This window comes from Globicephala melas, chromosome 7, assembly GCF_963455315.2.
Source record: "Globicephala melas chromosome 7, mGloMel1.2, whole genome shotgun sequence".
Lineage (NCBI taxonomy): Eukaryota > Metazoa > Chordata > Mammalia > Artiodactyla > Delphinidae > Globicephala > Globicephala melas.
The window spans coordinates 15,842,456-15,869,294 of record NC_083320.1 but is presented as its reverse complement, the minus strand read 5'-3'; the positions used below and the strand labels follow the sequence as shown (position 1 = coordinate 15,869,294).

The 26,839-nt window shown below is 39.1% G+C and overlaps 2 pseudogenes; both read left to right on the top strand.

Moving 5' to 3' along the window:
• Nucleotides 1–18,957, top strand: part of LOC132597629 (ATP synthase subunit beta, mitochondrial pseudogene) — a 76,840-nt pseudogene extending 57,883 nt beyond the window's left edge.
• A 100-nt stretch (nt 18,958–19,057) lies between these two features.
• On the top strand, nt 19,058–20,087 carry LOC115865714 (ras association domain-containing protein 6 pseudogene; annotated as a pseudogene).
• Nucleotides 20,088–26,839: the final 6,752 nt, after the last annotated feature.

The following is a 26,839-nucleotide window of genomic DNA, read 5'->3' as shown; positions in this document are numbered from 1 at the left end:
CTAAAGATGAAACAAGCAACGATGAACAACACATTAAATGAAATGAAAACTACTCTAGATGGGATCAATAGCAGAATAACTGAGGCAGAAGAACGGATAAGTGACTTGGAAGATAGAATAGTGGAAATAACTACTGCAGAGCAGAATAAAGAAAAAAGAATGAAAAGAACTGAGGACAGTCTCAGAGACCTCTGGGACAACATTAAACGCACCAACATTCAAATTATAGGGGTTCCAGAAGCAGAAGAGAAAAAGAAAGGACTGAGAAAATATTTGAAGAGATTATAGTTGAAAAGTTCCCTAATATGGGAAAGGAAATGGTTAATCAAGTCGAGGAAGCACACAGAGTCCCATACAGGATAAATCCAAGGAGAAATATGCCAAGACACATATTAATCAAACTGTCAAAAATTAAATACAAAGAAAACATATTAAAAGCAGCAAGGGAAAAACAACACACAACACACAAGGGAATCCCCATGAGGTTAACAGCTGATCTTTCAGCAGAAACTCTGCAAGGCAGAAGGGACTGGCAGGACATATTTAAAGTGATGAAGGAGAAAAACCTGCAACCAATATTACTCTACCCAGCAAGGACCTCATTCAGATTTGATGGAGAAATTAAAATCTTTACAGACAGGCAAAAGCTGAGAGCTCAGCACCACCAAACCAGCTTTACAACAAATGCTAAAGGAACTTCTCTAGGCAAGAAACACAAGAGAAGGAAAAGACCTACAATAATGAACCCAAAACAATTAAGAAAATGGGAATAGGAACATACATATCGATAATTACCTTAAATGTAAATGGACTAAATGCTCCCACCAAAAGACACAGATTGGCTGAATGGATACAAAAACAAGACCCATATATTTGCTGTCTACAAGAGACCCACTTCAGACCTAGAGACACATACAGACTGAAAGTAAGGAGATGGAAAAAGATATTCCATGCAAATGGAAACCAAAAGAAGGCTGGAGTAGCAATTTTCATATCAGACAAAATAGACTTTAAAACAAACACTATTACAAGAGACAAAGAAGGACACTACATAATAATTAAGGGATCGATCCAAGAAGAAGATATAACAATTGTAAATATTTATGCACCCAACATTGGAGCACCTCAATACATAAGGCAAATACCAACAGCCATAAAAAGGGAAATCGACAGTAACACATTCATAGTAGGGGACTTTAACACCCCACTTTCACCAATGGACAGATCATCCAAAATGAAAATAAATAAGGAAACACAAGCTTTAAATGATACATTAAACAAGATGGACTTAATTGATATTTATAGGACATTCCATCCAAAAACAACAGAATACACATTTTTCTCAAGTGCTCATGGAACATTCTCCAGGATGGATCATATCTTGGGTCACAAATCAAGCCTTCGTAAATTTCAGAAAATTGAAATTGTATCAAGTATCTTTTCCAACCACAACACTATGAGACTAGATATCAATTACAGGAAAAGATCCGTAAAAAATACAAACACATGGAGGCTAAACAATACACTACTTAATAACGAAGTGATCACTGAAGAAATCAAAGAGGAAATAAAAAATACCTAGAAACAAATGACAATGGAGACATGACGACCCTAAACCTTTGGGATGCAGCAAAAGCAGTTCTAAGAGTGAAGTTTATAGCAATACAATCCTACCTTAAGAAACAGGAAACATCACGAATAAAAAACCTAACCTTGCACCTAAAGCAATTAGAGAAAGAAGAACAAAAAAACCCAAAAGTTAGCAAAAGGAAAGAAATCATAAAAATCAAATCAGAAATAAATGAAAAAGAAATGAAGGAAACAGTAGCAAAGATCAATAAAACTAAAAGCTGGTTCTTTGAGAACATAAACAAAAATGATAAACCATTAGCCAGACTCATCAAGAAAAAAAGGGAGAAGACTCAAATCAATAGAATTAGAAATGAAAAAGGAGAAGTAACAACTGACACTGCAGAAATAAAAAAGATCATGAGAGATTACTTCAAGCAACTCTATGCCAGTAAAATGGACAACCTGGAAGAAATGGACAAATTCTTAGAAATGCACAACCTGCCAAGACTGAATCAGGAAGAAATAGAAAATATGAACAGACCAATCGCAAGCACTGAAATTGAAACTATGATTAAAAATCTTCCAACAAACACAAGCCCAGGACCACATGGCTTCACAGGCAAATTCTTTCAAACATTTAGAGAAGAGCTAACACCTATCCTTCTCAAACTCTTCCAAAATAGAGCAGAGGGAGGAACACTCCCAAACTCATTCTATGAGGCCACCATCACCCTGATACCAAAACCAGACAAGGATGTCACAAAGAAAGAAAACTACAGGCCAATATCACTGATGAACATAGATGCAAAAATCCTCAACAAAATACTAGCAAACAGAATCCAACAGCACATTAAAAGGATCATACACCATGATCAAGTGGGGTTTATTCCAGGAATGCAAGGATTCTTCAATATACGCAAAACAATCAATGTGATAAACCATATTAACAAATTGAAGGAGAAAAACCATATGATCATCTCAATAGATGCAGAGAAAGCTTTTGACAAAATTCAACACCCATTTATGATAAAAACCCTGCAGAAAGTAGGCATAGAGGGAACTCTCCTCAACATAATAAAGGCCATATATGACAAACCCACAGGCAACATCGTCCTCAATGGTGAAAAACTGAAAGCAGTTCCACTAAGATCAGGAACAAGACAAGGTTGTCCACTCTCACCACTCTTGTTCAACATAGTTTTGGAAGTTTTAGCTACAGCAATCAGAGAAGAAAAGGAAATAAAAGGAATCCAAATCGGAAAAGAAGAAGTAAAGCTGTCACTGTTTGTAGATGACATGATACTATACATAGAGAATCCTAAAGATGCTACCAGAAAACTAGTAGAGCTAATCAATGAATTTGGTAAAGTAGCAGGATACAAAGTTAATGCACAGAAATCTCTTGCATTCCTATACACTAATAATGAAAAATCTGAAAGTGAAATCAAGAAAACACTCCCATTTACCATTGCAACAAAAAGAATAAAATATCTAGGAATAAACCTACCTAAGGAGACAAAAGACCTGTATGCAGAAAATTATAAGACACTGATGAAAGAAATTAAAGATGATACAAATAGATGGAGAGATATACCATGTTCTTGGATTGGAAGAATCAACATTGTGAAAATGACTCTACTACCCAAAGCAATCCACAGGTTCAATGCAATCCCTATCAAACTGCCACTGGCAGTTTTCATAGAACTAGAACAAAAAATTTCACAATTTGTATGGAAACACAAAAGCCCCCGAATAGCCAAAGCAATCTTGAGAACGAAAAACTGAGCTGGAGGAATCAGGCTCCCTGACTTCAGACTATACTACAAAGCTACAGTAATCGAGACAGTATGGTACTGGCACAAAAACAGAAAGATAGATCAATGGAACAGGATAGAAAGCCCAGAGATAAACCCACGGACATATGGTTACCTTATCTTTGATAAAGGAGGCAGGAATGTACAGTGGAGAAAGGACTGCCTCTTCAATAAGTGGTGCTGGGAAAACTGGACAGGTACATGTAAAAGTATGAGATTAGATCACTCCCTTACACCATACACAAAAATAAGCTCAGAATGGATTAAAGACCTAAATGTAAGGCCAGAAACTATCAGTCAAACTCTTAGAGGAAAACATAGGCAGAACACTCTATGACATAAATCACAGCAAGATCCTTTCTGACCCATCTCCTAGGGAAATGGAAATAAAAACAAAAATAAACAAATGGGACCTAATGAAACTTCATAGCTTTTGCACAGTAATGGAAACCATAAACAAGACCAACCCTCAGAATGGGAGAAAATATTTGCAAATGAAGCAACTGACAAATGATTAATCTTCAAAATTTATAAGCAGCTCATGCAGCTCAACAACAAAAAACCAAACAACCCGATCCAAAAATGGGCAGAAGACCTAAATAGACATTTCTCCAAAGAAGATATACAGATTGCCAACAAACACATGAAAGAATGCTCAACATCATTCATCATTAGAGAAATGCAAATCAAAACTACAATGAGATATCATCTCATACCAGTCAGAATGGCCATCATCAAAAAATCTGGAAACAATAAATGCTGGAGAGGGTGTGGAGAAAAGGGAACACTCTTGCACTGCTGGTGGGAATGTGAATTGGTACAGCCACTATGGAGAACAGTATGGAGGTTCCTTAAAAAACTACAAATAGAACTACCATATGACCCAGCAATCCCACTACCAGGCATATACCCTGAGAAAACCATAATTCAAAAAGAGTCATGTACCCCAATGTTCATTGCAGCTCTATTTACAATAGCCCAGAGATGGAAACAACCTAAGTGTCCATCACAAGATGAATGGATAAAGAAGATGTGGCACATATATACAATGGAGTATTACTCAGCCATAAAAAGAAATGAAATTGAGCTATTTGTAATGAGGTGGATAGACCTAGAGTCTGTCATACAGAGTGAAGTAAGTCAGAAAGAGAAAGACAAATACCGTATGCTAACACATATATATGGAATTTAAGAAAAAAAAATGTCATGAAGAACCTAGGCATAAGACAGGAATAAAGACAAAGACCTACTAGAGAATAGACTTGAGGATATGAGGAGGGGGAAGGGTAAGCTGTGACAAACGAGAGAGAGGCATATATGTTGGTAGACATATATACACTACCAAACGTAAGGTAGATAGTCAGTGGAAAGCAGCCGCATAGCACAGGGAGATCAGCTCGGTGCTTTGTGACCGCCTGGAGGGGTGGGATAGGGAGGGTGGGAGGGAGGGAGGCGCAAGAGGGAATAGATATGGGGATATATGTATATGTATAACTGATTCACTTTGTTATAAAGCAGAAGCTAACACACCATTGTAAAGCAATTATACTCCAATAAAGATGTAAAAAAAAAAAAAAACTTGTCCCATATCTCCAGGCCCTTTCTGCTTCAGTGAATTTTGGCCTGATTCCCAACAGCCCAAACCTGCTTTCTCTGGGCAGCAAAGCCTACTTTGTCCACTCATGTGGCAGGTCAGATGTGAGAGGAATTAATCCTTCCTGGAAGCAGTTCTCAACAAGAACAGACAGGAGTTGGTATAAAAATACCTCAGCTCCCTCACTCCTAGGGTAGGATAAATTTCAAGGATATGTTCTATCTACAGTGACTCTCAGAAATGCCCCAGTGGGATTAAGCTCCAAAGGCCCAAGTCAGTAACTAACTAGCTTAGTGACCCACACTTTGTTGGCTGCCCTTCCCTGTCTCTCTTCCCCATTTCCCTCCTAGTATTTCATTCACCTCCCAAACCAACCACTTACACTGAATCCTCATCTTAGGCAGGGACAGCTTCTAAGGGAATACAAGCTAAGACACAAACCAATGGCGCCACAAAGGACAGAGCTATGTTGTGCTATGTATGATTTTGGAAATCTCACAGTTACTAAGTCAGAGTGACAATTTCAAGGGTGGCAGGGATGGGAGGTTGGCAAACACTGGGACCTGCCATCTGAAGATTTGGGTTTGACGAGCTCTGCCATTTGCTAGCTGATAAAAATTGACAACTCGTGTGACTGTTATCAATCTATCTTGGTCGATTTAATATGAAGATAAAATGGCTGCTGTACTGCACATTGTGTTGTGAGGACCCAATAAGAAAATAATCTTAAAACTACAACTGTGCCTTACTCAGTAAGTATTTATGGGCATTAAATGAAGAAGTGAATGACTTGTATGAAGGAATGAGATGTAAAAATTCCAAATGATACAAAAAAATAAGGTCTTCTGACATACTCACGTGAAAGAAAACTTCCCTAACAGCCACTGCCCTTGCTCTGCACCCAGTTCCTACTCATCGTCATCTGTTCTCTAAAGAAAAAGAAACCATTATGTCTTCTCAACAAGGGCCAGGGCCAACACCAGCTCCATCCCACTACATCAAATGGTAACGGTAAATTCTACTCACTTTGGACCCCCAAAATTCAATTGGTTGACACCTTATAGACAAATTCCTTGACCATTTGTCTGAAGCTATTGCTTTTTATTTGGATGCTTAGTATTATGAAACAGGTAATGAGCATGAATTTTTTTTCCAACCTTCAGGTGTAAGATGTATCACAAGTTTTCATGGTCCATGGGAGACTGAAGACCTCATGGACTGTATCCATCTCTCTGGCCAATTTAGCGGCAGTGACATTTTGGAGGTTGCCAAGGCTAAAGCACTGGGTGTTCTGTCCCTCAGCATCTATGAGACCTTTTCAAAGATGCTGCTACTTTCCAAAGCATCGTGTTAAAGCAGGACTCAAGTGCTTACCTTTAGAGAACCCACCCTCTTCTTTCATCCTTTCATTCTTCTTTGAACAATCCAAATTGTTGCGTTCTCTCTTGGGGCAAGAGAATTCCTTCAATCTGACAAACCATGACTATCTTCTTGACACCTAAAAAGGGAAATACCTCTCTTTTGTTAGCAATGAACAAAGAGCAACAAAACAAGAGTTGTTCATTTGTCCACTAGAAAATCTTTTCCTGTACACATAGTTTTGCTCATTACATCACAGCTCATTACATCATCACCTCCAAATAGTGCTGGGGGACAGATGCTGATGTCTGTTGGAAATAATTAAGCCATAGGAAGCAAAATAAACTGAGAGGCATTTGTGTTTCCCCAACTTATTTCCTCAACTTACTTAGTATTGGGGTACCAAACATGGCTCATGGTCACAAGACTCTGGCTATGGTAAGCAAAAGAGAATATCACTGAAAGGACATTAAGGATGCGAAATCGTCAAAAGGCCAGAAGACCCAACTTAGAAAGTGAACAACACACAGAGAAATCTAAAGACTTGGCAAGTGGAGCCACAACAAACGTCTTGCAACAAGAACTGTCAGGTCCATACAATGTCCCATTGATGTTACGATGACTTCCAAGCCTCCCACATCTTTGCATCTCTCCCTCAGAGCCAAAGTTCCCAGAAAAAGGGAGTCATTGGCCAGGTCATTTGTCTTCCTTTGGCTGCAGTGCCACAGAGAAAGAGGGAAGCAGTCTCCTCCCAGACAGATTATCCACAAGGAAAGATTTCCCCCAAATGGTGAGGAAGGGGATCAATGTAAAAAGGGAGATTAAATAATGAAGGACATAATTCCATCATTGACACTCACCAATTATTAATCTTTAGTAGGTCTCTTCTTTTCTAGGTCTGTTTCATCATCTGTAAATGAGAGTGTTGGTCTCAATAATACTTGATTCCTTCCAGCCCTCAAAGATTCTATCACTTGCTCCCCACTTCCTCCTCTGATAATTACATCTCTGGGGGTCAGCATTAGAGAGAGCTTAGAGATGGGTAGCATCTAACCAGGGGTGAGAACAAACAAATGTTTAGTGGAATTAAGTTCATCATAAAGAAAAAAAAATTGGTCTGATATTCCACTGACATGTCTCCCTGTTTGCCTATATAGTCCCAAGAACCGCCATTTATTTTATTCAATCACAAGGGAAAAATGCTTCATTTCCTTCTTCCTGCCAAATGGCTTTCTCCATGCTGATTCTGCTCTTGGGTCTCTTTTAGACCGAAAACATTTGTTTCTCTGGACTGAAGGAATCTTCCTGAACTTTTCTCCAAATCCTCCACTTCACGGCCTTATGCACTTGAATTATCCATCTAACCAAATCTAGAAAGCTCATAATTTATTTATTAAACTACAATTTAATTGTTCCCAGTTGCCCGTGTAGTTTCTCCTTTGAAGAGCTAAACTGATTGTTTTTTAAAATCAATCATTTCAGCTATTTCAGGCTTTTATTCTCTGAAGCATGTCTTTCTGTTTTTGTTTTTGGTTTTTTAAATTCCTTTTTCATTCTGGATTAAAAATTGTTTTACCACCCTTTTTCCCAACCATCATCAATGACTAAAAATAACAAACTTTGATTCTTTCTGTCCATTATTTTTAGCGAGACCTTCAAAGAATACTCTGTATTCATTTCTCTTCTGTGCAGACCTCTCCAGCTCCCCTATCATTTCCGTTTAGCAAACAGGACAATTGGTCTGAAATGATTTGTTTCTCTCTCTCAGATCTTCACACAGCTCTCCTTGCTTTCTCCAGTGTATTAGGCACATACTATCTTTGTTAGGTTCCACATTCTTTTTTTCAGAAGGCCTGCGGTTCTTTGAGCTTTAATTATGGTGTCTTAAAAGATTCTTCAGCTGCTTTCATGCTCGTGAATTTTATACTTCCTCTTACGGCACCTTATTCACCAGATTTCTTAATTCTCCAAAATTTACTTTCTTGAAATCCGATACCTTCGTACAGCCTCATTGTTCGAACCTACCTCTCATTATTCTCAATGTGAGTCATCTGTGGACATGGAAACCCTTTTGCCTGCCAGACTGCTATCTTCAAATAACAATGTTTTACTTCTCCTTCCACCCCACTGCAAAAAGCTACATATATTATTATTTCTCCCCAGAAATTTAGAATCTCTAAACCTCATCAAAATTCTAACATATCATTAAATCAAAATCTTTTATTTATGACCAAAATGCTATAATAATTCTCAACCTTCCATTTATGTCTCAATCCAGTAAACACCTTTGCTAGAAGGATCAGGCCAGAATTACCTAGCACAGTGCCAGACTTTGTTTTCAACCATCAGTGATCAATTTCTTAAAGAGATGCATCTAATCTGGAAAGAAGGAAATATTGTCTATGATCTCAATATCTGAATCAATTGAAAAGAATTACAAAGAAAGCTAAGGTTCTGGAGAAGTTGGAAGTATACATATTAAACGTAAGAGCATCTACCTTTTTAAAAGCAAGTTACACACATATATATGGAATCTAAAAAAAAAAAAAAAAAAGGGTTCTGAAGAACCTAGGGGCAGGACAGGAATAAAGACGCAGACGTAGAGAATGGACTTGAAGACATGGGGAGGGGGACAGGTAAGCTGGGACGAAGTGAGAGAGTGACATGGACATATATACACTACCAAATGTAAAATAGATAGCTAGTGGGAAGAAGCCGCATAGCACAGGGAGATCAGCTCGGTGCTTTGTGACCACCTAGAGGGGTGGGATAGGGAGGGTGGGAGGGAGACGCAAGAGGGAGGGGATATGGGGATATATGTATATGTATAGCTGATTCACTTTGTTATAAAGCAGAAACTAACACACCATTGTAAAGCAATTATACTCCAATAAAGATGTTAAAAAAAAAAAGCAAGATACAGATAAATACAGACTTTGAACATGGAAGAATGAAAGTTAAAACCACTTCCTGGAACCAAATTAGTTCTTGGAATTCTTTTGGCTCAAATGTAAGGTAATTATCATAAAAGTCATCACATACTGCAACCCTGTACTGACTTCAAAGTGAAGTATCAACAAAGATGATCACTTTTAAACATGAGAAAGAATATCTTGATGGAGGCAAGGCAAATAACATATGAATTCTGGTTCATTTGAGCAGAAAGAGAACCAGTAATTGAAGAAAAAGGGTTTAACCAAAAGGATTTGAGCCCATTTGATTAAAAGTATTTTTAAAAGTTTCACATATGCATCCCTGAATATTAGAGTTTCTGAGGTTTATCCATCACTAGTCATTTTCCAATTAACTGCACATCCTAATAGCCCCTGATCCTAGTTCAATGTCTTCAGTGACTGATAATTTTGTGTCTTTTCAGAACAAATATTTAAAGCTGAAGTCTTAGGATTGTGATTACAATCATTTTGTGGGTTTGGGTTGGCAATCCTGATTATTCAGAGAGTGTTTATTTCTTCTGGGTCATCATTTCGGCATCAGGTAGCTTCCACCAGGTAAACTGGGTACAGCACTGTAGACGTACTGGCTGGGATTTTCTCATAAAAGGAAAATTCAGTATCATACTAGTTCAGTTAATTTCTCTCTTTAACAAAAGTTATAAGAACATGTGAAATAATTATTAACTGTGACATTTGCGTCCATATGTTTAAAATGTTACACACATGATTTAGCAATAAAAATGAAAAAAACTGCAAAAAATACAGCATGGAAAAATCTTCAATAATGTTGAACCAAACAAACACAAAATGAGGAACATTCTATTTTAAAAGGAGTAGGGAAGTGCATGTATTACAAAAGTCATTATTATATAAAAAAAGGAAGAAAGGGTGAGGAATTATCCAGGATTAGAGGAAACTAAAGACATGACAAGTAAATGCAATAATTGATCCTAAACCGGGTCCTATACTAAAGAGAAACCTTCACTGAAAGGAGAAAATTGCTATAAAGGGTTATTTAATAAAATTGCATTATAGGCAGTAGATTGTACTGTATCAATATAAATTTATATATTGATCACTATACTATGGTGACATAAGAGAATAACCTTATTCTTAGGAAATATACACTAAAGTGTTTATGGATAAAGTTCCATGATGTATATAACTTACTCTCAAATGGTTCAGAAAAATTATGTATATATGAGGAGAAAGAGCACACATAAATAATAAACCAAATGAGGTAGAATGTAAACGGTAGGTAAATCTGGACAAAAGGCAAATGGGAGTTCTTGGCACAATTTTATTTTTGCCATTTTTAAAAAATTTTAAATTGTTTCCAAATAAAAGTTTCTAATGATATACAATTAATCAAAATAAGCCAGATTGAACAGAAGGCCTTGTAAGTGATTCCATTTATACAAAGCTGCAAACCAGGCAAAATTAAACTATATTCCTTAAGCCTGCATAATTAGGTAGTAAAACTATAAAGATAAGCAAGGAAATAAATACTATAATAGGTATGGAGGTAGCATAATCCCATAATAGGATACCACAATAGGGTAGTGGTTATGTCTGGCAGGGAGGGAGGATACTACTTAGGGTAGGAACCTGCTGGGGACTTTGGAGTGCTAGTAACATTCTCTCGCATTCTGAGTGAAGATTGCGTGAATATTTGCTTTATAATTACTACGCAGAATATTTATATTTTATGAGTTTCCCTGTCCATGTTTTCTCAAGGAAGAAAGGAAGAGAAAGGGGGAGGGGGAGAGGAGAGGAAAGAGAGTTAGGAGAGAGATGAGAGGGAGTCAGAGAGGAAAGATACCAAGGTACAATTTATTATCTGCCTTCATACTCTTACTGATGAGTGATTTGCACTACTCTAGTCGTCCTTGTTAAAATAAGACGAAAATAGCTACTTAATCTTATTTCAGAGCAGAAGCCCACTATTGCTTCCAGGTTCCTGACTTAGCACAAGCCTGAGCTTTAGAGCTGTCATGTATCAGGTATAAATAGATGTGGTCCAGGTAACTACAGAAAGAGGTAATTGACAGAAGCAAGATCTGTAAGGTCCAGTTGCAGACTTGGAGAACACCCAGGGCAACAGGGAGACAGCAGTGTCAAAAGGATGAGAGAAGAAACCAACAATAACCATTGTCAGCCCTCCCACATCTTAACACTTTTGATTCTCTCCCAGTGACATACGACTTGGCATATAAGTGAAGGAGCATTGTGTGGCTGAGAACCCATCCATGAGGCTGTGTAATCACCTGCTAGCCTCAGCTCTACCCCTGTCTCCCACACCCGCAGCCTCTGAACAAATGATGCTTGTCAGTACCTGAAGCAGGCTGTCCTGTTTTCTGCATCTACTTCACAAGTGGTCCCTTCCCCACTCCTTGCCTAACCACTGCACATCCTCAGGTCTCAGCTGGAAGTTTACTTCTTGGAGAAGCCTCTTTTAATTCCCCAATCTAAATCGAGTCTCCTTGTAATACTCTCTCATGGCATTCCATCCTTTTCCTTCATAGCATTTATCATACTTTACAATTATATATGTATTTGTGAAACTATTTACTTTCCCACCAGCTTGGAGTTCCTGAGAGCAGTATCATATCTATCGGATACCAGCTGTTTTCCCAGTTTCTAGCACAGTATCAGGAACAGAGCACTCAAATGTATTTGCTTATTCATGAATGAATGAATGATTTGTCAACCAGCCCCTCTAAAAATTTCTACTCTCTCTCCCAACAGGTAGAAACATGACAGAAAAATTGGTTAAATAAATCATCACATATAGAAAACAAACTAGTTGTTACCAGTGGGAAGAAGGAAGGGGGAGGGGCAAGATATGGGTATGGAATTAAGAGATGCAAACGACTATGTATAAAATAGATAAGCAACAAGGAGATATTGAACAGCATGGGGAAATATAGCCATTATTCTGTAATAACTTTAAATGGAGCATAACCTAAAAAATATTGAATCACTCTGATATATACCTGAAACTAATATATTAGAAATCAAATATACTTAAATTTAAAAAATAATAATATCATCATAAACCCTCCCATAACCATAAAAGATTTTCTATAACATTGGCAGATAAAGGAGATCATGTCTGTGAAAATATTTTATATATAGACATCAATTATTTTTTTCTGAATGTTTGGAGTTCCATATAGGAGACTGACTCATTTTTCCATCTCTTGGTAACGCCTATCATGAACCCAAACACAAACTGGATGCACAACTAATCTTTGTCATATGCGTGAAAATCCAGTTTCATAAAGTGATTACACTTCTTAAAGAATATTTTAATACATCTGTGAACAAAAAAGAAGTTATATAGAGAAAGTGAAGCAGGGAAAATATCTAAACAAAACATAGTTCACTAATTGTTCCCCTTTAAGAATTACTAAAGAACATACATGTCCATCTGTTAAATGCCATTATTAGAGGAAACAGCAAGGACAGCGAGAAGTAACTAGTCTTAGATGCAGGAGACCGGGGTGTAACTGATGACTAAGTTCATTTTCACCTAACCTCCCAACTTTTGATTTCCTCACTGTAAGTTGAGGCCACTGGAGTTGATTTCTTTGGTTCATTATTTAGCTGTTAGAAAGCTTTCTGAGATCAATAAATTCTTCAAAGTTTGTTAAAATATAAGATTAAAATATTCTCACCAAGAATTGGCTTTCCTTTTAAAAAGATTAAAGTTAAGAATCATTTCTTCGATGTTTGGATGAGAAATCTCCCACTGCCCATGAGAAGTTTATGTTCACTCTTAGAAGAATTCTACAGAAAATTTTCTAACGATTTTGCAAAATTGGATATACAGGACTTGTCACTGGGGCAAACTGATACAGCATGGTTAACTTACAATTCAGGCATTAGTCTTGTGACATTGACATACACACATAAAGGAATTCAACTGTACAATAACAACATATAGAAGAAACTGGACTGTTTCTGAAAACAGCTGTCTGACTGGCTCAGCATATAGAACGAATTGAAGAAAGAGGTTCAAAAAACCAAGTGAGGGATTATATTTTAATTTGTGCAAATGCATATAGAAACCATGAAATTAATCTGTTCTGCATTTGGGTGGTGCCCAACTCCCTAAAATTTTAAGTAATATATGACCAACATTTCTTTAAACTATACAAATACAACAACAGCTGGATTATAATGTTCTGTTTACTGACTAGTTTTGGAAATATTTCCTGCCTTAAGTTTAAAGTAATAATTATGGATTTTTCTTAAGATACAATCTACCCTAAGTTTGTTTTCTACATCTGTAACTCTATTTCTGTTTTGTAGATAAGTTCAATTGTCCCCCCCTCTTTTCTTTAGATTCCACATATAAGTGATATCATAAGATAGTTGTCTTTCTCTGTCTGACTTACTTCACTCAGTATGAAAATCTCTAGGTCCATCCATGTTGCTGCAAATGACATTATTTTGTTCTTTTTTGTGGCTGAGTAATATTCCATTGTATATAGGTACCACGTCTTCTTTATCTATTCCTCCAATAAGAAAAAGAAAAAGATACAATCTACCCTACAAGGAAGGGTGACATATTTGTTCTGGTCCTAAAAATACCCCCATGTGCGGTCAAGCCAAACAGCAGAGTGCTAGTTAACAACTATACTCCAATAAAAATTAATTTAAAAAAACATTTCTGACCTTCCATTTTTACTGTGAGGGGCGGCTGTCCTCTGTCTCCTTGAAGCATACTCATTAGGGACCCTAGAAACCAACATGTTTTACACAGGAATGGTCCTCTTGGGCCCCACTTAATATGGAAAAGCAGTTTAGAGGAACATCTCTTTAAGGTCTTATACTTGTGAATTTCTAATGTGGAGCACTGAGGTTGATAAGAAACCTTTAGCCAATGAGATGTGATTCAGAATCCAAAATGAGAAAGAAACAATTTTTGCAGAGAAATGGTGTGTCTACAATTGTTTGTCTGCCCAAGGCTGATCCACAGAATTTGAGCTGTTCTTCCCTCCTCTACACTCACCCCACACTCATTCCAAAACTCAGAACCCAGGGAGCCAAATCCCACCATGCCTGAAAGAAATTGAGTCCCAGGATGTTTGCCAGCATAAAGCCTTGGTCCAAGTGTTGTCCTTCTGCGAGCCTAATTCTTAATAAATATCCCTTTAACACTTGTAATTTGTAAAACATTGGGCTAGACTTGAGGCTTGAGGAATAGACAAACATCTGTGTGTGCGTGTGTGTGTGTGTGTGTGTGTGTGTGTGTGTGTCTTTAGTTCCTTGACCACTGCTGGCTCACAAACTTAATTAAACTTTAAAAAACCTATTTTTTAGAAGTAAAACATATATTGTCTGATCTGAATCATTTAAGAGATGTTTGCAAGATGCAATGTGAAAGATCAAAAAGGCAGATTAAAAAGATTCCACCTGAAAAAGAAAAATCATACTCTTCTTAAAAGAATTCCAAAATACATTAGCCCCTCCCTAGTTAAAGCACAGCCAGGGATTTCAAAGATTCAGATGCACTGCGGGCCAAACCATGGTCACCTAGGGGACTGTCTCTATAGAGTGATTGTCTCCTGTCGTCTCATGGCCACAAATCTCATCTCCCAACTCCGGTATTTTAAAGGCGGTTCCAAGGGGCACCATCCTTTAAAAAGCAGTGGGTCTAATGGCCAAGTATTGAGGTCAGCCCTCTGGAATGACACTCTGTGTCACCACGGGAGCTTGCTTAATCTCACAGTATCTCAGTTTTCCAATGGATAAAGTGACTATTATAATAACCACTTCATTCTCTCAGGGACACTGTAAAGACAGTTTTAAATTCTCATAGCAAGACTTATTATGCCAAATGAGGCATCTTCTGGTTTCAGTCATATCTTTTTTTTTAAGTTTTTAAATTTTTATTTATTTATTTATTATTTATTTTTTGCTGCATTGGGTCTTCGTTGCTGTGCACGGGCTTTCTCTAGTTGCGGCGAGAAGGGGCTACTCTTTTTTTTTTTTTTTTTTTTTGCGGTACGCGGGCCTCTTACTGTTGTGACCTCTCCCGTTGCGGAGCACAGACTCCGGACGCGCAGGCTCATCGGCCGTAGCTCACGGGCCCAGCCGCTCCGCGACATGTGGGATCCTCCTGGACCAGGGCACGAACCCGTGTCGCCAGCATCGGCAGGCGGACTCCCAACCACTGCGCCACCAGGGAAGCCCGGGGGCTACTCTTTGTTGCAGTGCGCGGGCTTCTCATTGCGGTGTCTTCTCTTGTTGTGGGACACGGGCTCTAGGGGTACGGGCTTCAGTAGTTGTGGCACTCAGGCTGAGTAGTTGTGGCTCACGGGCTCTAGAGAGCAGGCTAAGTAGTTGTGGCGCACGGGCTTAGTTGCTCTGCAGCATGTGGGATCTTCCCGGACTAGGGCTCGAACCCGTGTCCCCTGCATTGGCAGGCAGGTTCTTAACCACTGTGCCACCAGGGAAGCCCAGTCATATATTTTCCAAATATATAAACACGTGGTCCGTTTATCAGCTAATAATAATAATAGCTTAATAATAACAATAAGCCTCTAATATGTCAAGCAATAAACTAGGTTTTTTGGGTGGTTTTTTTTTTTTGCGGTATGCGGGCCTCTCACTGTTGTGGCCTCTCCCGTTGCAGAGCACAGCCTCCGGACGCGCAGGCTCAGCGGCCATGGCTCACGGGCCCAGCCGCTCCGCGGCATGTGGGATCTTCCCGGACCGGGGCACGAACCCGTGTCGCCTGCATCGGCAGGCGCACTCTCAACCACTGCGCCACCAGGGAAGCCCTAAACTAGGTATTTTTAAAGACACCATTTTATTTAATCCTCACAACCCTTCTAGTTAAAGTCAGTATCATTATTACCCATTTTTTACACGCGAGGGATCTGAGATTCGAAGATATCAAGAGACATTCCCAAGACCATACAACTAATCATGGTGTAAACAGAATGCAAACCCAGGTCTGTCTTTAGGATTCAAATTATAGTGTTATTTCCTCTAGGTCAGGATTATTGTTTCCAATAAAATTATAATTTATGAAGCACTTCTATAAAAGTTCCAAAAGATAAAAATTACTAGGTTATCATGATATTTATGATTGAAAATAATAAAATTAGTAGTATATTTGGTATATGTGGCTAAGTCCATATAGTCAGTAATTACAAAGTACCAAAAAAAGCTGATTAAGCTCATCAAATAAATCAATTCAGTCAGGCAAATTAGACACTTTTATTAAGAAAGTCAGTCAAATTGTTTATGCTTTTTATCGAATTTTTTATTTCCCTGTGAGTTACACCAATGGGTAGAATATACTCACAAACAGGGTAAGATCTTTTCTGTTCTCAAAGGCAGTCATATAATGGGGTGGCATGGGGTCAGGGGAAGGTCTAGAGACTATTTTTAGCATTTCAAAGAGTCTAACAGATATCATATATGTCTACTAGATTAGGCAGAACAGGCTAACTAAATAATCACATTCCTAAGTTTTTGACCAAAATTACTTCAGCTCAATGCAATAGTATTCATGATCTCATCTTGATCAGAAAGACTGATTGAGAGTTGCCTGTGTCTTTGGTTAATAAAAAAGTGTCAAAAAACATAATGATTACTTAATGTCATAAAGGTATATGTGCCAAGATGTTTATGCTTCTTACAGTACTGTAGTTATGGTATCAAAAGGGGTGGGAGCTGGAAACTAGATGCTCAACCATAAAGGAATAACTAACTAAACTATAGCTTATTCATACAACAGAACACTATGTAACTATAAATAGGCCAGGCCAGGCATCACTTCAAGAAATGTTATAGAAAAAAATACAGAAAAATATAGAATAAAATAAGCTGGTCACAGAACAGCACTTACTACATGGATACTACATGACTTATGCTCTCACCCAGGTTAAGAAGATATGGATAGAGATATGTATTACATGGATAGCAATATGCATATTCTCTATGTACTCAACACGTTAATAGAAAAGTGCAAAATTGCTTTAATAGAAAAGGAAGTGGAGAGAAGTAACCTGAACTGGTAACAGCAGTAATTTCCAGGAAGGGGAAGAAAACAGCGACAGATAAACAGGCTCTTTCGCTTTCTACTCTCAACCTTTATATGCCTTGAATTTGGACGATGAGTGTCAATTGTGTTGTAATTTTTTAAATTCATTAATAAATGCAAGGGGGTCCTTTTGTTTGGTAAACCTTTCCAAACAAGGACTCCACATGGAAACAAAAAAGAAAATGAGTCCATGGTAGTGAAAACTAGATGACCCGCTAGTGCAGAAATACCCTTCCATTGCACACACATAACACACACACCCACTCTACCAGGGAGAGATCAGGAGTGAAGCATTTATAAAGAAAGCTCTGTTTCCCGTTGCCAGAAATCTCATTGTCGTGCAATGACTCTTCTCTGCAACCTTGAAAATACTGCAAGCTGGTAGCTAAGCATAGTAAACAAGGGGAGGACCAGCACAAAGACACTTCAGGATCGCTGCCACCTTCCCGAGACCTGTCCTGCTCCCAACTGGACACAGGTGTGCCTGAGAGGGAAGCTGCCGTGTAAGCCCACCCTGTGAGAGGCAGGACGAGCCTCGCCATTCCCCCTAAAGTAAACATGCACCGGACCTGCTCCATCAGCCGTGGCAACGAGGGACGTGCCATCTGCCCAGCTCCAGCTCTGGCACAACAGCTCAGCCCATAATAAGAGACTTGGTGTGTGCCAAGAGTACGCCTAAAGTTCTGCTAAACATTGAGACTCTCTAAAAGATAAGAAATGGACTTCACACGGCCTTGGAAATACGCACTTCTTAGGATATTCCAGTGTGACTATTTCAGAGTGAGTTCAAAGTAGGTCTCAACTGCACTGAGATTGATCAGGAGAAAAGAGGGGGGCTTATCAGGACCTCTTCTCACAGCTGTTTCACATTCAATCCAAATCTTTTACTCTAAGTTTCTTAGTTTGCCTCAGACAGGCCTAACCACCACGTACTTTTATGCTCTCTCGGCCTAGACTTTGCCAGGAACTAAACAAGTATGAGTCTCTGCCAACGCCAAGGTATTCGGTGGAAGGGGCAGACACCATCAGATAAAGTCCATGGAGGGGGTGGGGAGAGACGAATTGAGTAAGGAGGAAAGAAGAGAACTTGCAGCACAACTTCTGGACAGTTTTGCTGACAGCCACCCCTCCCTGCTCGTGGATAGGATGCTATGGGATGGGAGACAGTCTCTTCCCCGTCTCTGGTAAGGCTGCGGTAATGAGACCAAACACGTGGTTGTTACAGGGAGCAGGTAAGCCTGTGTGGCAATTAAAGAGCCAGACTTGCCAAGGTCAGCGCAAGCAGGTGTGGTCCGAGCCAAAGGAGACACCAGTCAAGTGGGGCTCTTCCAAGTGACGGGAGGAAAACCAAAACAAAACCCTGCAAGAAAGAAAGAATGAAGGAGGGTGGGGCATCTTAAAAGGTATAAACCTAAAGACTTATCAGGTCCTTATTTGTACTGTCAGTGGTGCCTCTTCAGCATCTTCACCTTCAATACCATGAAAGAGCCTTTTAAAAGATTTGAACAAGGCGCAGAGGGAGCCCTGCCCGGGCAGGAGCGTGTGCGGCCCTCCTCCCGCGCTTGTCTCCGACCCCAGCTCCACCTCCGGGACAGGTGAGCAAGCACTGACTCTCCAACGATGATCAGAGTTTGGAACTGAGCAGGGGAACAAGCTCTCCGGAGCAGGTTCAGCTCAACAGCTAAGGGGAGCCTCAGATGATCTCAGAAAGGGGGAGAAAATGACTATGACGGCTCACCTCTCCTCTTCTTGGATCCACATCGATGAGAGGACATGTGTTACCAGGAAACAGCTTCATTCTTTATTGAAGACCTGTAACATCTTTTATAGGAACCAGAAAAATCTGCATATCTTATATGGACAGACTGACGATGGTAAACTAATGGCTGAAGTAAGTAATGCTGGACATTTTCTGGGGAGTAAAGCAGCCTATACAACTGAAAACACAAGATGAGAAGCAAATCCCTTCTTTCACTGTGCTGAAGTCACCAGATGTCTTTTCCAAAAGGGGAACGACACGCTGGGGAGAATTTCATGATCTTTACTGTATTAGTGATTTGGACAGGACTCAGATTCCAGTGTCTGGACCAACAGATTCCCAGGAAGATTATTTATCTTATCACAGTAGCACTCTGAAGCTTCATGCAGATGAAGAACCTGAATCCCCATTGCTCTATAGAACCAAGAGTGGAGCAACCCTGGTGAGAAAAAGGATGAAGCCTCTGATGATGGACAGAAAGGACAGACAGAAGCATAGGGCCTCTATGAATGGACACTTTTATAACCATGAAACATCAATTTTCACTCCAGCCATTGGATCAGAAACTAAGGTCAGAATAAACAGTGATATGAGAACTGAAGAAGTAATAAAGCAAATTCTCCAAAAATTTAAGATTGAAAATAGTGCCCGGGATTTTGCACTTTACATTATTTTTGCGACAGGAGAGCAGAGACGGCTAAAGAAAACAGACATTCCGCTACTGCATAGACGTCTACAAGCACCATCCAAAAAGAATGCTCTCATTTTCCTCATGGATAAAGATGCAGAAGAAATTAGCAGTGATGTGGCTCAGTATATTAACTTTCATTTTTCTCTCCTGGAATCCATCCTTCAAAGATTAGACAAAGAAGAGAAAAGAGAGATTCAGAGAACAATAACAAAATTCAGTACAGAAAAGGCTATCATATTGAAATGTCTTCGAAGTAAACAGGAAATAGAAAATTTATGATTAAAAGGTTGCCAACAAAAAAGTAGCAAGTATATGCAAGCACAGAGTTTTACTAGATGCAAAAAAAATTCAAATAAATTATGCAAGTGAGATGTTAACATCACTACCGTGGTAGTTTTAAGATATATGTGTGAAGTCTTTGATACGCCTCCTCTCAAGATATGGGCTGGACTTAGTAACTCACTTCTAAGGAACAGAGGAAAGCAGAAGTGCCAGGGCGTGGCTTTGGAGACTAGGTCATAAAAGGCACTGCGGTGTCCTCCTTGCTTGTTCTCTTGGATCGCTGGCTCTGGGGGGAGCCAGCTGCCACATCCAGAGTAGCCCTAGGGAAAGGCCTTTATAACAGGAACTGAGACCTTCTTCCAAAAGCCCAAAAGCCAACAAGGAACTGAGGCACCCTGTCCACAGCCCACAGCTGTGGGAGCACGCCATCGGCCAGCCCCCGTCAAGCCTTCAATGACTGCAACCCTGCAAAGAGCTTGAGTACAACCTCATGAGAGACCTGAGCCAAAAATCCCAGCTAAACCACTCCTGGATTCCTGATGCTCGGAAAATGTGTGAGGTACGAAATGTTTGTTGTAGTATGCTGCTACGTTTTAGGATAATTTGTTACATCACAATAGATAACTGATATAATTTCTGAGGCAAAAATCTGTTCACTTCAGAGTCATCTTTACATAATACAAGAATATAAACTTTTGTCACAAAACCGTTCATCCTTGTTTTAGGTAGTCCAAATATTTCACTACCAGTTACATATTAGTTCAAATTCAGTTCTAGATAATGTTATACTTATTAATGGTAGAGGACCTGTCACATTCATCTTTGTATACTTTGTTGTACTTAATATGGTGTCCTGTGTATTGGATGTGCTCAATAAAAATCAATTGAATATAAAAAAAAAGATTTGGACAGAAAAAAAACAAAGGCACACTCTTAGCAGCCTTTTTTTTTTTCTTTTGAAAGCCCTTGAGAGTGTATACACCAGGCTGTCCACTGAAAGCTGGTGGTTTGCCAGACAGACAACGGGGCTCAGTGGGGCCCACAGCAGCCTGCCAGGCTCTCCGAGAGGGTCCATCCATGATGGCTCTTCCTTCTCTGTCCCCGACACCCCAGGGCCCTCAGCCTCAGGGTGTTCCACTCTCCGTGGCCTCCAGCAGGATGTTCTCCTCTTAAATATCCATTCCTATTTCCACCTGTCACTTCCCTGAAGTCTCAGACTTGATCACCCTCCTCACCAAACCCAAAGCCATCCGGCCCCAGGACCCATTCTCACTCACCCAAGCTCTTCACTAGCACTTCTCAGCAGCTGACTTTCACTGGACAGCCTCAGCCCTGACACTCAGTCTGAAAAGCTGCACTACACACCCAGTATCTTCCCCCAAAATGTTGATGATCCTGAGCTAGAAGGCATGGGTTTACTTCTTTCGCTCACTCATTGCTGTTTACTATCTTACTCTTGCACTGGAGGGCAAACTTCATGTCGCCAGAGAGCTTGTCTTAGATGCCTCCATATCCTTGTCCCTGGAGAGGTGCTGCCCAAAACTACAACCTCAAAACACAACACTTGAATAGTTGCTTTTCTTAATTGGGAGGTACTATGATATTTGATTTCAAAGACTCTGTAGAAAGAAAAGAATAGAATGTATCTTATGAATAATTTTTATATTAATTACTTGTTGAAATGATAATATTTTCAATCTATAATGTTAAAAAATATTTAAATTAATTTTACCTGTTTATTTTTTGTTTAATGTGACAACTAGAAAACTTTAAATTACCTAGGCAGCTTACATTCTATTTCTGTTGAGCACCATTCTATTTCTGTTATGCCTGGCACATTTTAGGTGGCCAATACTTATTAAATCCATCCATACATATATAAGTACTGTGGCTCCTTGGACCCACCATTTAAACTGTCTAAGCCTCTTTTCATTTTTACTCTTTGATCCCACAGGACTTCCAATGAAGACTAAATGAAATAATGTTGCCCAAAGTTTAAAATATTACCTAAAGATATGTTATTTGTATTTAAAGAATGAGAATGCTTGAAGAATGAGAAATGAAGTGTAATTGGATAATCCCCTAATTATTTAGACAGCCCTATTATCAGAACATGTAAACACTGAGAACAACTACTGTGAAAGGGATAGGATTAATACTCTGAAACCACATTCATTATCAATCTTACAATCAGAAATCAGACTTCAGCAGAAAATCAAGGGTTTGCCAAAATTATGGCAGAAAATAGATTTCTTTGACAGCTTAAGGAAAACATAGATACCTAATTATTTTGAGTTCCAGATTTCAGCTTGGGTGGGGTGTTTCCCCTTTGGGTAATTAACTGTTCTGTTTGGTAAAGTACATTTTATAAGTCAAGTAGAAAATGGTTTCAAACGGAAAAATAAGATGGGATAATGAATGAAAAAAAGTCAGGTTAACTCAGGAAGAGACAAATCACAGCCATTGTGACCTGGGCATCCCTGAATGTCTATCAGTAACAACCGTATTCTCAACTCTCACTAATATGATTGAAATACACAATTTGGGGGGAAAAGCAGAACAAAAATATCCCGGATTTTCTTCTTTATCACAGAACAGGTGATTCAAATATAAGTGCTTACGGTGGATAAAAATGCACCTAATTTGCAATCCAGTGAGTATCATATACATTTAAGGGAAAGGTGGCTATTGACCTAATTTCAGCCTCCACATTTAAGCAAATGAAATCCACTTTTAAGAATTGACATACTCAGCTTCTTCAAAAGATACCTGTGAATAGGAAGTGTGTGTTTTGTTGTAGAGATAGAAGTCTTTGTTCTTTTTTCTCTCTCCATTACTACATGTTTGTAATTCTCCACTGGAGGTGGTGGGAGAGTCTGCTCCTCAGGGGACACCTGGCTATGGCTGGAGACATTTTTGTCACATCGTGGGAGGGGTTACCAGCATCTAGTGGGTATAGCCATGGATGCTGCTAAATATCCTGCCAAGACAGCCTCCAGTAACAAAAAGTTGTCCAGACCAAAAGGTCAATGGTGCCACTGGTGAGAAATCCTGTACCAAAGGAACAGATGCCTATAAGATGTTTCAGGATTTCTTTAAGATCAAATGAAGTTGAGCACAGATGCCTATAAGATGTTTCAGGAATTTTTTTAAGATCAAATGAAGTTGAGCACATCCTTGATGGCCTCAGGCAACCATCAATGCTTGAATACAAGGCCAAGGAAACGACGAAAAAGTTAACTGGTTATAACTCATTATAGAAAAACTTAGGGATTAACCATTAGTCTATAAGAACTGATCCAGGAAAAGAACAGTGCTAACAAAATACTTAATGTAACTGAGGCACAGTTTATAAGGATGAAAGACTTTTCCTTGACACACTTCATTCAACATTAACTCATTGAGTCTTTGGTATCCAAGAGGGCTGTACTAGGGAATTCGGAGGATGTAAAAGCAGAAAATCCCAAAGTTTACCATCAGCAAACATACTATAGACTAAAGTTAAGACAGCCTTTGAAGAAATATCTCTGGAATTAAAGAAAATCTGGGAGGCATTGCACCAGAGAAAATAAGAATCCTGGCTTTGGAATCATCAAAGGACAAATAAGGACTGGAATCAAGACATACCCTGGGAGAGACACTTAATCCCTCTGAGCTTCAGATTTCTCATCTATAAAATGGGGATAATAACACCTACCCAGTGGGGTAGGTGTGAGGATTATGTGCAATTATGTATGTAAATTGTCTGGCATGAAGCCTCTGCCATGGTGGTTACTCAATACATGTTTCTTGATTACACTATTAGTGTTCTCAACTTAACTATACCTAAGTAATCATAGTGAGGTGATGTGAAAAGGAAGGCTTCTGGCAGGTGTTGTGGAAACACTGGGTTTTTTGAGAAAAAGCTAACTCAAAACAAACAAACAAAAACTCTGAACTCCAAAAAACTATTATAAAAGAAAAAGGTAGTAAAGGAATCAGGAAACCTGGTTATAACAATACTGATGACAAATCCTAGAAGACACAGGAGTCTGTTAATGATGGAACATTCTCAGGTGAAAGGCAACTGCTCCAGAACACAGTACAATTTATGTTATTTCAATAAAATAAGATGGAACCTGGACTTTGAGAAAAAATCTGATATCTATAGCTAAGTAGAAATAATGAACTGGTTGCAGACATTCTCAGATCAAAGTTTATCTGCAAAAATCTTTTAGGATCTGTATGACAGCTCCTGGTTGTTGAAAGGGTTTGAATCATAGGCTAAGTTAAAAACTAGTAAATATGTATTTTTTGTATTGGACATATTTTAAAACGTTCCATAGAAATCCCTGTTAACATCTTCGGTACTGTCACCAACAACAGATTTCTCAACAATTTTCAAGTATTTTCATATCTGTATTTTAAGTTTTTATTTGTCACCATCCTAAAAGATATATAAGGCAGGTATTAATATTCCCATTTTGTTGGTGAGTATATAGATACTGTGAGGTTAAATAATTGGGGAAACTTTGCCACAAATGGGTGGAAAATATCTAGCACTCTCACTCTCTCTTCAGCCTTCTTTTCATATAATAAGTGTTTCTTGTCACATACATAATTAAATTTAATGTATTTTTGAGCTTCTAATCAACAAAAATAAGTAGTTCACAGTTAGCCTCAAAGACCTACAATCCATTATGTACATAATTATAACACAGGGTTGACATCATGACATAAGGAATGTGCAAAAAACATGCTCTGTGAATTGAAAGGAGGGAGAGATCATATCAAAAAGGCAGGAAAGACAGGAGGTAACATTCCAAGGGGGCACAGATGTATGGGTGGCATTTTTACAGAAGATGCAGAGAAAGAGGTTGCACAGAAGAAGAAGAGAGAAGAATACTTCAAGGTATTTTCAGGGATCAGAGAGGGAAAATTTGGCTGGAGCATAGGGTACCACATGCACAGGAAAAGTGGGAGTTGGAAAGTTAAATTGATGCCATATTGTAGAAGCATTTGAATGCCTGGGTGAGGAGTTTGTATTTAATTGTGCAAACACTGTGGAAACTTCCTAAAGCAGGGGAAATTAATTTAAATTTCTACAAACCTCTTAGCCGCCCTGCCTCTATCTCCCACTGTATTTTGAGTATAGCTCTTTATATACGGGTCACTCTAGCTACTCTCTAAACTCCTAAAGAATAAAAAGTCTTAATAATCTTTAAATTTCAGTGGCTAGGTTACTCTGCAAAGCACACACTAACACTCTAAAGGTTTTCAGAATAAATAAGTAAGTATGAGTGAATTAATGGCTGAATCAATGAGCTAAAGAGGGGACATGGAAAGGAAGGGTATAAATATAGGAAATAATGTGGAAGAGACCCTACTATTTGGACTGGATTGACTCAGCAGGAAGCTGTGGAGAGAAAAGGGTAGACATGAGTTTGAGTCTTTGCTTCAGAGTGGCTGGGAGAATGGTAGGTTTCAAAAACAAGAAGGATGAGACTGGTCCATTAGGTGTTTGACTCATACTACCTATCACGCAATCCCTAATGTTCTGGGGGATCCTCAGCCCCCTCTAGTCAGAGTCACAGAGCAGTGGCTCCTCACCCCAGAGGTCCGAACAGCCGTGTGGCTGACAGGGTCTTGGTGCTCCAGCCTGGTGTCAGGCCTGAGCCTCTGAGGTAGAAGAGCCGAGTTCAGGACACTGGGCCACCAGAGACCTCCCAGCCCCACGTAATATCAATCGACGAGAGTGCTCTCAGAGATCTCCATCTCAGCGCTAAGACCCAGCTCCACCCAACGGCCAGCAAGCTCCAGTGCTGGACACCCCATGCCAAACAATAAGCAAGACAGGAAAACAACCCCACCCATTAGTAGAGAGGCTGCTTAAAATCATACTAAGTTCACAGATACCCCAAAACACATCACCAGATGTGGCCCTGCTCACCAGAAAGACAAGATCCAGCCACGCCCACCAGAACACAGGCACTAGTCCCCTACACCAGGAAGCCTACACAACCCACTGAACCAAGCTTAGCCACTGGAGACAGACACCAAAAACAACGGGAACTACGAACCTGCAGCCTGCAAAAAGGAGACCCTAAACACAGTAGGTTAAGCAAAATGAGAAGACAGAGAAATATGAGGCAGATGAAGAAGCAATATAAAAACCCACCAAACTAAACAAATGAAGAGGAAATAGGCAGTCTACCTGAAAAAGAATTCAGAATAATGATAGTAAAGATGATCCAAAATCTTGGAAATAGAATGGGGAAAATACAAGAAATGTTTAACAAGAAGCTAGAAGAACTAAACAGCAAAGAAACAATGAGGAACAACACAATAAATGAAATTAAAAATTCTCTAGAAGGAATCAATAGCAGAATCACTGAGGCAGAAGAATGGATAAGTGAGCTGGAAGATAAAATAGTGAAAATAACTACCACAGAGCAGAAAAAAGAAAAAAGAATGAAAAGAATTGAGGACAGACTCAGAGACCTCTCGGACAACATTAAATGCACCAACATTCGAATTATAGGGGTCCCACAAGAAGAAGAGGAAAAGAAAGGGTCTAAGAAATTATTTGAAGAGATTAGAGTTGAAAACTTCCCTAACATGGAAAAGGAAATAGTCAATCAAATCCAGGAAGTGTAGAGAGTCCCATACAGGAAAAATCCAAGGAGAAACATACCAAGATACATATTAATCAACCTATCAAAAATTAAATACAAAGAGAAAATATTAAAAGCAGCAAGGGAAAAGCAACA